Source organism: Cimex lectularius, unplaced genomic scaffold (assembly GCF_000648675.2).
Source record: "Cimex lectularius strain Harlan isolate CLEC.00 unplaced genomic scaffold, Clec_2.1 scaffold157, whole genome shotgun sequence".
In the NCBI taxonomy this organism is placed as follows: Eukaryota; Metazoa; Arthropoda; class Insecta; order Hemiptera; family Cimicidae; genus Cimex; species Cimex lectularius.
Genome location: NW_019392767.1, coordinates 621,216 through 638,856, shown reverse-complemented (window position 1 = coordinate 638,856; position 17,641 = coordinate 621,216).

Here is a 17,641-nt window from a genome sequence, read left to right as displayed (position 1 = left end):
TGTAAGAACATTATCAAAATGGTATTCTTAAAACAATTATTAAATTGTTACGGTCGGAATATACATAATGTTGGAAGTAAATATTTGCCCGTCAAGGAAAATTATATCAAAAACTCAGTGATTCGATTTTCCAACTTTGCATAATATTTAAATAATCATTAGTGAGTGTAAACTGCTATAAGCAAAACATAAACCATGAAAATAAAACACATGATTTGAAGTGTGTCACTTTTTGACTTTTTAATCCTATTGATAATGTGTGGTGATTAGTGACCGTTAATTGATATTTATTTAGAAATTGTGAGATGCGGTCTGGTGTGATGTAGGTTTCAGAAAAACATTTTCTTTATCGTGCCAACCTTTCGATGTTTATTGAGATCATCTTTAGGGCCTGGGATGACAATTACATTTTGGATGTGGAAAAGTGAATTTATACAATGCAAAATATATTTTTTATATATTCAATCAAAGTATTTCTACTCACTCAAAGTGTTTGTCTTCTGTGTAATTGTGCCATTCTTGCGTGCCGTGTCGAGAGTGCCAGTGAGATATTGCTGTTTTGTGTTTATATACGTTGGATTTTAAAGGGGTGGGGAAGGATGTCGGTATAGAAAAGACATTTTTGTATAAGGCGTCGGCTTCTTTGAGGTGAAAAGAGCCGACAAAGGGAAAAAATGTGTTGGTAATGGTTCGGCCAGATTATCCTTTCAGGGATATATAGAAAGAGATAAAAAGGAAAAGGAAAGCTAAATTGTTGGGAAATTAGACTATATGAAAAATATTTTATGTGTGGAATGTAATGTGATGATATAGGTATGTTATCTGTATGTGTATGTAATTTGATTGATGATATTGGCGCAGCTGCGACTGAGTTTACATTTGTCTGTTCTGTAATTGGTTCTGTAATGGCTGTAAAAACCATTTCTAAGAAATTACGTTTATGTTTGTTTTGTTCTGTATGTAGTATTTTTGGATTTTTGAAGTCGAAATTGTGTTGGTGTTCAAGATGGTGGGTAGCGAGTGCTGTAGGATTTTGCTAAGTTTTTTGCAATCGTAGATATGTTGCTTTACTCTCTTGTCCAGATATTGGATTGTAAGACCGATGTAAGTTGCCGGACAGTTGATCTTGTGTAGATTACGTAAGATTTATTTGTTATTGGTGTGGGATCTTTAATTTTGGAAAAAAGTGTTTGAATTGTTTTATAATTTTTGAAAGCTATTTTCAAGTTATCGGACGAGAGAAATGTGTTTAATTTATGTGATAGGCCGTGAATGAAAGATATGGAAATGTATGCTGGTTTGTTTGTATTCGATAGACATAATGTAGTATTATTAGTAATAGTGGATGGTGTTAGTGTTGATTATTCTGTTGATTTTGTGTTTAGGGTATAGATTGTTATGGAGGATCTGTTTGTACATCTTTATGTTCTTGTGGTGAAATGATCCATGTCTTCGGGTAATCATTCTGTGAAGTAACCCTTTGGCGGTGTTTACTATTGTATGAAGAGGATGGTGAGATGTAAAGTTGAGGTAGCGATCTGTGTTTCTTGGTTTTTGATTTCAATCTGTGATTAATGTGCCATCGGGTTGTTTTATTACGAGTGTATCTAAAAATGGTATTGTTTTGTTGCTTTTGATTTCATGTGTAAATTGTAGGCGTGGGTGAAAGCTATTAAATGTATCTAATGTAGTTTGAATTTGATGTGAAAGGAAGTTGTGGTGTGACTGTATTTAGTAGATGTGTCATGATTATGTCTGCCTATTGATAATACAAAATTTGAAATTTAAAAAATTGATAATCACAATAATCGTACAAGCATTTATCAAAAAATTAAAGTAATTTTATAAATAATAAAATAGATTATTTTTTCATCAATGTGGGAAGAAGATGAAGATCTATGCCTTTATGTTGTCGCCGCTTAAATAATTTCCTTGCTAAATTCACCATACAAATGTACAACATATTCGGCACACACGTCAACAACAACAACAGGTTAAACTTCATCCTGGCAGAACTGACTTACTAATTACTACTAACTAACTACTACTAACTAGTTACTACTAACTAACTTCCTTGAGTTAATAATCAGATTTTTTCTTTGCCATCATATTGACAAAAAAAGAAAAATGTTTAATGTACATACGTAAATATACATGAAAACGTATGTCTATATTGTCAAGTAACCTAAGTCAAATAATGTTTTTCTTGACAAAAATTGACAAAAAACCACGAAAGAATTCATGTGAAAAGTAGTAGTCCCTATTTAAAAGTTCAAGAAATAACTTGAAATTAAACATAAAAGATTTTAATAATTTCAAAATAGCAACCTGAGTACGTGACATAATTTCTAACTATGTCCTCATTAAACAGACAGAAGAACAACATAATTTTGAAACATAATTTATCATCCAAACTTCATGAAACATCTTACTGTAACGTTCTAAAACTAAGGACATTGTTCCCAGTTGATTTAAAGTTGAAAATTGGTATGATGTTTTTGATAGAAACAAAGGGAAGTAGCTAAACATCGTGGTTTTTCTATTCTAGACCCAAATCAGTAAAAGTAAGTAGACCTACATAAATTAGAAATAAAAAGTGTAGGTTCTTCACCCTCCAGGCCCGAAGAAAAAATCGTACAATATGTTTTTGTGTTATTTAACTTTTTAAGACAAAGACACATAAACTAGTGTGACCAATAACATTTTAAATGTTTTAAAAGGTATTTATTTAGAAATAAAGACTTTAATTTTCACTGACCACCTCGTTTATTGCGCTTATTTTTCTGAAACATTTCCTTAAACCATATCAATCAATTGATTGTTGCGCATCAAATCTAGCCATAATAAATTTAATGATATCATTAACAACCAAAATATTAATCGAAAATATCGGATAGGTTGCAAGAAGTAAGATTGAGAGGATCTCGTTAACAATAAAATTGCTAACGGCCTCTAGAATCGCCAACATTCAGCTAAGTCATGCACAATTCTCGTTTTGGAGTGATCGGTTTCAAAAAAGCACCCCATTCACTCTCCCGAAATGGGACGTATATATGAATTTGAGTTTTTTGAATCGGGAAAACAGAAACAATTACCGGGTGAACCGACGTATCCGAAGAAGCAATTATAATCCTTCATTCATTTAAGGATAACGAGCATAAAAGGGATTAGAAAATTAACGAGCTTTGAATGAATTCTGCCCGACCACGCCAAAAACGGAATTCATTACTTTTCCTCCCCCTTGTCCTCCCTTGAAAAAGATGAACCAGGAATTAATTTTCGTCTGTTGAAGTCTGAGATTAGCATCTGTTAATTACCGGAGAACAAAGCGGCGAGCTTATCCGAGTGCAACGAGTGTTCGTGATATGAAGCGAAAACTGCCCATGTTAACTGGCAAAAGGAACCTGAATGGTTTTTATGTATGTTGACTTTTACCCTTCAAAAATTGCCAGAGAAAACTCCTTTTCAAGCCAGATTCGTATTAAAAAAATATGCTATTAAATTAACCTTAACCATTCTGAAAAGAGGGTTGTATTCACTGTACTTCCATTGCCGAACATTAATTATATAAAAAGCAAATTTTATTTGATTTTTAAACGAAATAATGTATCATGTATGCCTACTAAATACCATTGTCTCAAAATATATATTATTAATTTGTTGGATTCGTGAGGAGCGATCAAGACTGAGACAGTTTAGGAAAATAAGTTTTTCAGGGCCAGGGTGATTTACAAAATATACATTGAACCAAGAATCATACTCACATAATGTATGGTACTATTCTTGAGTATGGTACATTGATAAAATTTTGCGCATGCTTCTGGGGATGCATTCCTATCCGAACTTACTTATAATCTTTTAACCATTGGGTATGAAATACTTGGTTCACAGTTTACATTTACATCTGTATTGTAGTTTTACCAATCAACATATGTTTTGCATTTAATTCAAGCCCTGAAGATGACCCGAATAAAGGTCGAAAGGTCGGTAAAGCAATGAAAAAGGTGTGTTTCTATACTACTTCTTTCTTGGCCGCTCCTCACGAATCCAACAAATTATTAAACAACCGGTCACTAAAAAAACGTACATGTTTATTATTATATAAACATAGATCTCATTGTAAGTTGCGTTTCGATAAATACGTGCTGTTGTATATTTCATATTACAAGGCGGGAACAAAGGCCAATACTTCCAGTTAATATAACCGTTCGGTAGTAAATCCCAGAGAAGTTTGGGACTGCCTTGAAAGGCTGGAGTAAACAAAATCATCCTTCTTTGGGTACCAGGCCGAACTGGGCTTTTGCGGCGTACTAAATTATCAAAAAAGGTAAATACAACGGACAAAGGTTAAAAGTAAGTTCTAGGTTCAATGGGAATATATCCCATAAGAAANGAGTGAGAGAGAGTGTTTCACAGTTTAACATGTGAATAATCACAATAGTCCATCGGAAATATTTTTCATTAATCTTTCCTATTTTACATTATTATATTACAGAATGTATATTTATTTAAGATATAAAACTAAAATTCATACAGACAGAAAATGCTTGACGAAAAAAGACTACAAGGAAAATAAATGCTCAATTTGAACCACGTAAAGTTACACGTTCTTTCTTTCATCCCCATATTATTCCATACAACGTGTTATTACATTATTCTGCAATATTTTTTTCTTTGTAACAAATTGTAAAATAGATCAAGTTAAGAGTGTAATCGGGACGTAAGCATTAAGAGCAAGATAAACACAAACTAAAGCATGGCAAGATACCGACTCTCCTCTTACAGAAAACTCAAAAGAAATTGGATCAGTGGAGAAACAACTGCTGAAAAATGTCCACAACAGTCCACTGGGAAAACTACACAATCAAGCTAAACCTGTTTAAACACTAAATGTCGGATGTATTATGGCCGAACGATTTGTACCTTTCCGGCTAGTAAATAGGTTTTCCGCTCCCGGTCTCAATGAAGACCCGATTGGTTAAATGGGCTATGTCCACCAGAGACAAATAATATGTTCAAGAGACAAGAAGAAAAATCAATTGAGGGCCACCCCCAATGTACTGACGTCACCTATTGTTCCGTAAACCCTTTTTCCCCCGGTTTGTAATTATTGCCGTCCCCTTTCACGCCCATGGCCTTATATTACGATTCAAACAACGTTGAACATTTCGAAATGAACCGAACTTTATTACAAAACACTTGTAAAACGACGAAGGGGAATCGAGTTTACAAGAGCTGCTTTCCGTCATTTAACGTGAAGGGATGTTGTAACAGAATTTAACCAAACAACTTCGTAATTATTTTAAAGGATAAACAAACCGACTAATAAAGAATTAGTAGTATTTTTTGTTTGTTGGAAACACTTATGACGAATTGGTCATCAACCGACATTGTGCGATGTATATTTTCAAACAAAACGAAACTATTTTGTTTGCCCAATCTACTCTTCATTTCAATTGAGTACATCGCAAAACCAATTCATCAGGGACATTTTTTCACCTACCATCACGAAAATTATGTACTAAAAAGTATCTAACTTATCAATTTTATCTCAAAGAGTTACAGAGAATGTACGAATAAATCAATAAATTAGTGAAGTAGGAACAATAGATGGTACATATGTTAAATCAAATTGCAGCAGATATGTTTAAATAAGTATACATAAATTTTTATGATGGCATAGCTGAGCCGCATAATTCCATACAGTAAGTCTTTGTCGGTTTAGTGTTAGTTGATTAGTTTTCTGTGATTGAGACGTTTTTGTGGTCTATGAAAGATTCGAGCGAAAAACTTGTTTTATTTATTAAGTTATTTTTGCTTCACTCTACGGTTTTTGGTGTATAGTCAAGTCGCAAATACATTTAGTTGTGGGTAGAGGAACAGTGTTTAGGGATACACGAGGAACGATTACCCGTCGTAGTGTACTTTTAACGTTTATTCTTACTTCTTATCCACAATTCTAGGACGGTATGGTGAGACTCTGGAACGAGCGACAAGAATCGTTTTGATCGGACAGAATAGCAGTATCGTTAGGAAAACTGGGAATTATTGTAGGGTATGCATTAAGTGAAGGATAGACTGAGGATATAATCTTGTACATGATGGATTGGAGAGTGGGAAGAACGACAAGCGTAGAATTTTGGGATGAAGTAGTAGGTAGTAGGATGGCTTCCTGAAAATTTAAGCAACAACCCTGATCCGATCGAATCCTTGCACAACGTCAAGAAGGACAGCCGGCATGCAATAACATTTACAACGCGATGGTATAGCAGAACAATGAAGTGAAGGTGTGGAAAACGAACTAATATCAGGGAATCAAGTATAGAATAAAGACGTCACCACTGGAGAATTTTACATAAATTTAAGATAATAAATATGTTACATAAATGGAAGTAGACTTGTGGGATGATAGGAGGATATTTTGTGAATTGAGCTTAGTTTTTGGGGGTCATGATAATTATAGAATACGGTTGTTATTTGTTTTTTAAATTGTCAAAGTTGTTTAATTAACAATATCTATTATTTAATTATTAAATACTATTGTCGAACAAAATTCAAAATAGTTATTATTTATTGTGTTGTAAAATATTTTAATTTACAATATTGCATAGACATATGTAATTATGTTATGCCCCGTAAACGAATATAATAATATTTCATTCTAAAAATCGTCTAAAATGGATTGTTCTTCATTTCTTTCTGTTTTTGATTCGTATAATTTGCTTGATAATTTGACTTGGGCATTAAAAAAATGTTTACTCTTCATTTTATAACCGTAATAACACAACTGTATCACGTTATTATTCATAGGTGGAAAAGTTTCCAATTTTCCCAGGCATAGAGTGAATTTCTTGTTATAGAAGCTACTGTTATGAGAAAACTTGCGATATGATATCCGTGTCTAAGGATATTGGGGTAGTAAACTCACAGCAAAAAAAAATGTAAGATCAAACTTTGGAGTTGTCCAAACTTTCTATTTTACCGTTCAACAGGAAGGTGTATCTGTCAGCTTGGGTAATTCAAAATTTGGTGTTTAAACGGTTTCCACTGTGCCACTTAACTCTTGAGTCGCCTTAAAACTGAAAAAAAGACGGCAAATAATTAAAGTCGTTCTTCGAGTATGTAAGAACTGTGCGGACCCAGGGTTAGGTTGCCAACTGTTGGGTAGAGTGGGTAGAGTCAAGAGTGTAATTAATGTCCCTGTTATTCGTGGTGGGTCGGCGGCGGGACGGGAATGGTGTTTATCCAATCCAGGGTGACCCACCCCCGCCTCCAGGCCCCTATCACACTCGCTCTGCGTTCACAAAGTTAATGACTTTGCAGCCCATCAGAGGGATGCCTGCCGTGGGGGGTGGGTGTTCGTCTGATTTAGTACGACGACTCCACCCGAATATTTATAGCTTCCCGAATATTATAAATTAAGAGAAAATAAATTAGCCGACTAATTGTGCTTTAAGGACGGCAGTGAATGGGACGGAGGCTGAGTGTGCTATTATCCATTGTTGCTACTTCCCCTATACCAAGACTAACAATGTAAAAAATAAATAATCGTAGTTTTGTTTTGTAAATTACGCTCATTGATCAAGAATAGCCTTTTTAATTGCAAAATAAATCTTCCCTCATATCGTGTCAAAATTGTAAACTATCGTCGCTTCCCAACCTACCAGGTTATTATTGGAGATCGTGAGATGCGGTCTGGTGTAACGTAGGTTTAGAAAAACATTTTATTTATCTATCAACGTTTCAATCTTTATTGAGATCATCTTCAATAAAGATCGAAATGTTAGTACGAAAAAGAAAATGTTTTTCTAAACCTAGGTGACACCAAACCGCATCTCACGATCTCCTATCATTTATTAACGGTCACTAAACACTACACATTTCTACGGGGTTATGTTCCAACGGGGCTTTCGACAGCTAGGTCATTTCAGCTTCAACGCATGCAAAATATAATCTACCGTAAAACTAACTAACTTCTATAATACAATCGCACAAATAAATACATTTACACAGTATAATGCACTCATTCCGATTAGGCAGTGGAATATTCTACCTACACATAGTATTAATAATCTAATATAAATTAGGACCAAAAAAGTACATTTATAAATATTCCGCCATCGACTTGCAGACACACACTGCTGGAGCAGCGATGGTAAAGCTTCACCATCAGCCTCCCACCACACACTAATAATTACACTCACTAAAACAAAACACATTAAACGGATCTATATACACTGACAGGAAAAAAATTCCACCCAACTGATTTTTTTCATTTTCTCGATAAAAGAAAATTCTGTCCTTAAAATGTCTCATTGTTCTTATCAATAAATATTTGCTTATGCTATGTTTTAAATTGGGAATATCAATTAGACGAAAAACACACTTAATCCTCAATCCAAACAAAGATAAAAGTTTGCCAATGTTCAATTGTTACGGAAATTAAAATATTTATTCAGTCTCATTTCAATTCTGAAGCAATAAACTGTTTAATTTTCATCTTTGTTTTCATAATTTCAATTTTTAAAATTAATTTTTTAATTTTAAAAATGCCACTTATTGCTGAGGATTTTGTGCGTGGTGTGGCCTTTATTGGTGATGGACGCCGTTAGACGTTTTCAAGAAATTGGGTCCTACCATAGAAGGCCCAGATTTGGACGCGCTAGGGTAACATAACAACAGGATGACCGTTTTTTCCTTTGAGAATTTTGCGAAACCTGCACCTTACTGTTGCTCAAGTGATTCATCCGCTCCAGGAAGTTCGACGTGTCCAAATTTCTGAACACCCTGCTCGCACTTAAACCAGTATGGACTGATGGTTTTTCCCCCGGTAAGAGGACCAGTATTGACCAGAACACACAGAGTTGCACGATTCCCATTTGCTCAAAAACACAGCTATTGGTCTTCAAACGATTGGTCTACTGTACTTTTTGCTGATGAGTGTAGATTTGTTCTACGGCGTGAAAGAGAGTGGAGAAAGTTAAATGAGGTACGAGAGTCGCATAGAGTTAGTTGTTGGTCGTGGAGGGTCTTTGACGGCCACTCGGTATGTGTATGAAATTTTGGAATATCGTGTGTTGCTTATCCTCGATGAAATCTGCGACAATCATATTCTAATCCAAGATAATGCCTATCTGCATGTCGCTCGCAAAGTACAAACGTACCTTCAATAGCATAACATCAGTCTTAGCATGGCCAGCCCGTTCTCCAGACGTAAACCCCATCGAACATTTATGGGATAACCTCAAAAGACGAATCACATCCATCACTTCCTGATACATTCCAAGATCATGAAAGTTCTATTCGTGAAGAACGTGCTAACGTCCAGTAAAGAAACATTTCCAGGCTGGTAGAAGCATGCCGAGGTGTCTTTGTGCTGTAATTAAGGCAAGAGAAGGAAATATGCGATATTAATATGAAAAGGAGCCAAGGCTTGTCATGCTTGTATTATGTGGGACACATTGAGCAACATTTATGTGCATAAGGTGCAACTGTACGTGGCCCAGGAGCACGTACCCTGTGTTAACCAAGTATGACCTATTCTTAGTAGGGTAAGGACGATACTAAAGAATCGTAGTACATTTTATTATCTGTTTATACATTGCTGGATGAATTGGTCCAATTCGGTATTCAACGTACACTTAAAGAATTCTAAAAAAAAAGATGGTAAAATTGAAACTTCCACAGAAGATACGAAAACAACAAAAAGAAGGACGCTACCGGACAAAAAATCTAGATTTTAAGAAAGTATAAGAAGTTTTTTAAGTTTCAATTAATCGTTTTTATTAAAACAGTCACTCCGTCGAGTAGCCAAATCCCGCTACAAAACGTTCTATTCCAAACTACCTCATCATCCGAACCCTTTCGTCAAAAACCTGTCATCCACCACATTACCTATTAATCCCAACAGAAGACTGAAGCGTCGGTGGCCACGCGACAACCTTAAAAGTTGACATCGGTCTCCTACGACGGAGTACATCTCGCTCATCGTATTGATTTACTAACGGCTACCATCACTGGATGGTAATTGTTCAAGCTTTCATGCTACCGTTAATATGTTTATATGTAAATATTATCTGTTTTACTTGTTGCGTCGAAGAATGCAGTTGTAAAAAACAAATAAAAAGCAAAAAAAATAAAATTAAAATTAAAGATAGGATGTGTTTAACACACAATTTTTTAAGGCGGTCAAACCATAACGTTAATAAAATAGGCATTGCTACGTATTATCTCTTTAACTGGTGGACTTAGCGAAGATAGAGATTCTTGTGAACGTAGCTAAATTACGCTTTTCGCTATTGGACGTGGCTAGGATGGATGTCTTTAACTGTAGGACGTGGTTAAGTTGAATAACTTGTTCTACTGGAAGAGGCTAAGATAGAAATTAATTCCACTGTTAGGCGTGGCTTAGATAGGTATCTTTACCTTGTTGGCTGGAAAAGATGGACGTCATTAAATAATGAATATCGCTGAGACGTGAATTTGTGGGAGTAGTCATGTTTGATGCCTTTAACTAATGGGGGCTAGATGGATGTATTTAATTGCCTTATAAGACTATGTTGGATGTCACTGGTGTGCATGGCTAGGTTGGCTGTCTTTAACTGGTGGGTGTGGCTACGAAACTTCTTTGATTACTAGACGTAACTGTCTATAGCTTTAAATTGTGGGAGAGATTATGTTTGATGCCTTTGGCTATTGGACGTGGCTAGGATGGATGTCTTTAACTGTAGGACGTGGTTAAGTTGAACAACTTGTTCTACTGGAAGAGGCTAAAATAACAATTGATTTAAAATTTGGGCATGCTTAGATGGGTATTTTTGACTTGTGACCAGGAAAAGATGAAAGTCTTTAAATAATGAACATCGATGAGGCGTGTTAACTGGTGAACGTGGCTACGAAACGTCTTTGATTACTAGACATAACTGTCTATAACTTTAATTTGTGAGAGGAGTCAGTTTTGATGCCTTTAACTAAAGGGTGTGGCTAGGTTGGATGTATTTCATTGGCAAGTAAGACTATGTTGGATGTCACTGGTGGGCGTGGCTAGGTTGGATGTCTTCAACTGGTGAGCGTGGCTACGAAATATTTTTGATTACTAGTCGTATCTGTCTGTAATTTTAATTTGTGGGAGTGGCTATGTTGGATGTCTTTTTTTACTAATGGGAGTGGCTAGGTTGGATATATTTAATTGGTAAGTGAGACTATGTTGGATGTCGCTAGTGTGCGTGGCTAGGTTGCATGTCTATAACTAAATGTGATACCTTTAACTGGTGAATGTGTTTGTAATATATTTTTAAAATATATTTGTAATTTATCCATGCAGTTGTGCTGAAATGGTACATGTTAGCTCTTTGTCATGATGATCAGATGTCTCATTTTTATGAGATGTAAAATACTCAATTCTGATCGATTTTCTTGTTGATTTTTATAAAGAAAACAGACGCTAAGTTTAGGCTATGATCAATAAATGAAAGAATAAATTAGGACATCATTCAGCATACGATCATATATAATGGCTAGCAAATAATTAAAAGCTCGGAAATAGTGGAAGAGAGCAGGTGTGAAGAGAGAGAAGGATAATTAGCCTCACGCTAATTCTAACCGATTCCGCTTTAGCTATCGTAACGGCCGAATCTACGATTTACACGCGACGGTCTGTGGCATTAATTATAATTTAATCCACGAACAAATTGTCCATGATGTTGATTATAACGAATCGAGTAGATGTTGAACCGGCACAGGGTTACTTAATCGAGTAAAGTCCAAATTCGAAGAAGAGTTTAGAAAAAATTTAATTTGACAACAGGGGTCATCGGCATTTCAAAAACGGAAATGAATCTTATGACTTGGTAATATTTTTTAAAAATTTATGTGGAGTTTCAACAATTTGAGTAGTTTTTCACCAAGCTGCGTGCCACAATCTACATTCTTACATTAAAATTAGAGGTTTATAATTTAAACAAATGTACTTTTAAATTTGTCAGTTTTGTTAAATATTGTTAATGAATGGGAAACCATTAAATAATTTATACGTAAAATTATATTCGAATCGAACCCTGTTTAAACAAACAATAATTAATTTAAGCAAGGTAAACCCTAAAGTTTGTATTATAAACACAAACTACGAACCTACTAAATTACCACATCCCTTACAGTTGATATTGCTTGCAGAGAATAGATTTAATTTGACTCATTTATGATTAAATTTTAAAATGTGATAATTTATTTAAGAGAATAAATTTTTTAACACCACACTTATGCATAATAAATGAACTTATAATTAAAAACTCCAAATTTACTCATAAAATTATACCTTCTGCATTGTTAGTGAAATACAACTTCTTAGGAAATAATAATGGTTTAGCAATTTTTGGATGTTACAAAACTTAAGCTTTGGACTAGCTCTAAACTAAATCCATTAGATTTCGTGGTCCGCTTGACCAAATAACATCTTTTAATTAATTAATCTTTATGTAAGGTATTGGTTGAGATAAAAAAGTCAGTGTCACGAGCCGGATTCAAACCCACGATCTTCGGCTAAATACGCCGCAGAGGCATATTAGCCGAAGGTCGTGGGTTCGAATCCCGCTCGTGACAGTGACTTTTTTATCTCAACTAAAAACTTTAATTAATTGTAATATGTTAAGAATATAGTTTGGAGCGAACAATAAAAATAAAATTTCCCTCTGCAATACCTGAGTGTTAGCTCTTACTGTTTCGAATTCTCCTATTTCTAATACTTGGCAAACATAGCGTAGGATATTCCGCTATGATGATATGTCTAAGAAAGAACTTTGGTTAAGAATGATACATTCCTGGCTGATGTTTTTTTATACTAAGACCCAAAAATACTTCTGTAAGTTATGTTTCTGATTTCCATTAAAGACGACTTGGATCAAATTGACCTCACCGATATTGTATAATCTATTTACTGATTGCTTTGAACTTATTAATATAAATTTTGAAAATTTTAATGGGTGAATGTACGATAGTTGATATTGTCAATGCTTCAAGCAATAAAACATTGTTTTTTATTTGGTGGATTTTATTGGAGTGTACTTTCGAATAAAGATTTTTTCTCCTTGGGAACCACATAATAAAGATATTACACACAAATCAATCACCCGAACTGAACTGCGCTATTGATCAATGTCAAGGAGTGAGGACTTGTTCGTAGTCCCGCCAAACGAGTGTACACAGTTGGCTTTTATTGGATTGTTTTCCACACATATTTCCTTTTATACTGATGACTTCTGAGAATGTACATATATGTAAATTTTAATTGAAACTTAGTTTTTGAATAATTGTTGTGAGTATTTGTCAGACTTGCTAGAAAGACTAGAATTTTGCCAGGCCAAATATTTCTGAGAAGGTGGATCTGACGATTTGGAACATTGTTTTAATATACATTTGGCGAAGTGAAGTTTCATGAAAAGCTGTCAATAATGTCAATCAAAAGGAAGGCGCTTTAAGTCCTTCGTTCAACCTTCCCATAAATCCATTAACACTGCGGCCGCCTTCTAAATTCAAAGTTTATAAATAGCTCTTTTCCATTATAATGAATTTCTCAAAAAGCTCCTTGCAAGGCAATTTATATAATTCAATTGCCTTATAAATTTACATTGTAAAGAGAGATCGATGAAACCCTTTATAGCTTCATAAATGTCGATCATTCAGTTATATTTAGTTGTTTTAGTTCAAATATTGAGATATCATAGTTACCTAAATAAAAATGGAGCTTTGTTTAATTGGACGTTTACCTGAAACTCCTGCACAAATCTATGTTGGACATTTGCTACATATATAAATAAGAGAAATTATGTTGCGTGTAACAACTCTTCTTATTCAAATGCAAATCCCTACTTTCTCACTTTTTTTGGAGAGATTTATCCTTTCTAAAAAAATTATAACAGTAACTTAAAAATTCATCGATTTGTTCAGGAAATTACTCCATTTCTCGATAATTTCATTTTATCGTGTAACTGATTGCGCCTGTTTAAATTTAGGTTTACAAAAGCAACACCAATTTATTTTTCTATTATTATATTAAACTGTCAATTTTCTCTTTTTTTAAACAAGTTAAACTATAAAGTGAAATCATCGATTCTGAATAAAAAGTTTAAAATCTTTAGAACAAACCGATGAATTTCTGTTATCATTTTCGTTGGAAAATGTCTTTAAAAATGGGATAAAAAATAGCGCATTACATATAATAAAATTCTGATAAGCACCAGCTTCAATTAGCTGTTTAAATATTAAATACTAATGTTCGTCTATGTGATGATAATTTGGGATGTCTAAGTATGACGTTACTGTATCTCCAAAAGATATATTTACGATATTATATGTTGTACAGCTATTGGCATTATTTGTAGCATGTTTTCTGTAAAAGATCTTTCTGCAGTAAAAAATTGTATAACGCAATTATAAATATCTATGGGGTTGAACTGAATTTCTTGCACGTTCTTAAGGCAGAAAATGATTCCGCTGATAATATCAATGCACAATGAGTAAGATCTTCGGGTACAGCTTATCGGGCATGCTTTGATCATTGAGTAAGTAATTAAGGTAGGTAAGTATTTAGTAGGTAAGTAATTAAGTCAGGTGACATTTCGCGATATATATGAATAGGGTGCAATGTCCCTTCTTCGAGTTAAGAATAAATTCACTAATTTCTTGGTCCGCTTGAACAATTAATATATTACAATAAATTAAGGTTTTTAGTTGAGATAAAAAAGTGTATTATATTAATTGGTCAAGCGGACCACGAAATTAGTGAATTTAATGATTTAAAATGAAGTGTACTTCACTAAAAGCTCTCCGTGGCCATTTCATTTGTCGTCGAGAATCCAATCCGATTACACGACATTTGAAAAATAGCAAAAAGGAGGGGAAATTCAAAAGATGCGGTTGTGATGGGAAGTTAGTGTCCGAGTGGATCAAGTGGTAGAGCAGCGGCGTATCTAGCCGAAAATCGTGGGTTCGAATCCCGCTCGTGCCATTGACTTTTTTATCTCAACTAAAAACTTTAATTAATTGTAATATGTTAAGAATAAAGTTTGGAGCGAACAATAAAAATAAAATTTCCCTCTGCAATACCTGAGTGTTAGCTCTTACGGTTTCGAATTCTCCTATTTCTAATACTTGGCAACCATAGCGTAGGATATTCCGCTATGATGTTATGTCTAAGAAAGAACTTTGGTTAAGAATGATACATTCCTGGCTGATAGATTTCTCCATGTAGTGTTTATACATTTATACTTGTTCGCTTCCTCGACCGGTTTATTTTTCATGAACCAGCTTTCTTTTTTACCCAGTTTCCCATCACTTCTAAAATTCATAACTTTTATAGTTTATTATTTATAATGAAAACCATTTTTTATTAGTGTTTTTACTTAACTACTTTCTGTCTTCGCCTAAACAACAACGACATTCTATTACTTCAGATAGAGGGAAGGTAGATAAACGAAATTTTGGCAAAGCTTTAAAAACTTTTAACGAACGACATGAAACGTTGTAAAAGATTCCAGAATTCCTAATTTGCTGAATTAAATAAAGGTTTCTTCACTGTTACTCATTCGTTATGAATTATTAGACACCGTTTCGACATTTTCACAACTCTTGGACCGAATGTATAAAAGGATAATAATAAAAAGCTTTGACGTAATGAAAGAAGGAAATAGACTTATGCCTTGTATTTAGATTTACATCCGTGTAATCCCAGGTTGAAAACCCGTCTCGAGGACCCTGTTTCGTTTGCTCCTTATCCTTCTCAATACCCGAAGTACTTTCCTTACGCAGGAGAAAGGATAATCTGTCAGTAATATTTCATGTCTTTTTAATACATGTTCTCAAATAAGAGTGTAATAAGATACAAAAATTTTAACAAATGTCGAACAGAAAATTCAATAATTTGTTGTCTTTATATAAAACAAATGATTAATTTGAAAGAATGAAGGTCTAGCCTTAAAGATTCGTGCAAAATGCTAAAATTTTTTAATTTAAATCAGATTTTTTGTAATTTAAAATATTCCTCGGATTTATGCTACAAGACCATACATGTTAATTTCAATCTTCAATTTAATAAATCCATTATATTTAGTAGTCTATTGACCAAATTACATCTTTCAATTAATTAATCGTTTTATGTAAGGTTTTCGGTTGAAATGAAAACGTTAGTGCCACGAGCGGGATTCGAATTCACGATGTTCGGCTAAATACGTCGCTGCTCTAAACTGCTATATACAGTGACTCACAGATTCGTTCACAGCTGAATGCAAATTTGGTTATATCATTATTTATTTTACAAAACAATTGTTGGACATCAAATAAACGTAGTTTTTCGAATAATTTTATTTATCTTAACACAAAAAACACAAAAAAATTTAATTATTCCTTTATCATGATTAATAAAATAAAAGAAAAGAAATTACAGTGTGCGAACGATAATATGATTGTGTCATAGAAAGTCCTTTAATATTTTGTATGACCTCCTTTGGCTTTCAAAACTGCATCAGTCCTTCTGGGCATACTTCTCACGAGTACTGTTCTGGATCAATTAAGTCCCATTCAACATGTGTTTTTTCCCAAAGTTGATCGAAGTTTGAAGCGTCTCCTGCAGCATCGGCTAAAGATTTTGTAGTTTTCCCCACAAGTGCTCAATTGAATTAAGGTTAGGTGACTGTGGGGACCATTCCATGACATTAAAACCACGATCAGCAAGCCACTCTTCGGTCAGCAATGGTTTCTTCACTTCCCGTCGATCTTAATCCGGCCTCAGAAAACATCTCCTTTTTTTTCAGCACTAACATCCATATTATCATTATCACCTGGCCTACGCTGAATTTGAACAGCATTGTCAACCTGTCCTGATCGAACGGAGCGCGTAGATATAACGCCTTTTGGCCACGGAAAATTTTCTTTTATGACCACTCCTCTTCTTTTTAAAACAACTGTCGTAAATTCCGGAAGATCTTTCAGGTTTTGTTATTACCCCAATAATAACAATTTATATTTTTTTGAAATTTCACGATAAAGAAGTCCTTCTTGTAGAGATTTTATTATTTGAACNAAATTTTGTTTTATGACCACTCCTCTTCTTTTTAAAACAACTGTCGTAAATTCCGGAAGATCTTTCAGGTTTTGTTATTACCCCAATAATAACAATTTATATTTTTTTGAAATTTCACGATAAGGAAGTCCTTCTTGTAGAGATTTTATTATTTGATCTTTCAACAATGGTGAAAATGGCTTCATACTGTAATTAAACGGAATAGATCATAACCGTTAAGGAAAGGAAATATTTTCAATATGTAAGAAAAATAACTAAATTGATGATATCTGATAACAAATTTGAGACGAATTATTGAGTGGTTTTTGCGAAATTTGCAATGAAGTGACCCGAGTCACAAAACAGTTCACATGAAGACTCTTAATAAACTGGCTCAATTCAAAGGTATAAACATAAATAAAGATTATTAGGTTGAATGTTTGTTTACCAACAGTTCAACGAACTCAATCCTATTGCTGTTGTCTGGATTAAAAAATACGGGATTTGCAAACTAGAGATAATAGAAAATTGTTTACTGGTGTGAACAAATATGTGAGTCACTGTAGCTCAAGTCGGCCGAAGGACGTGGGT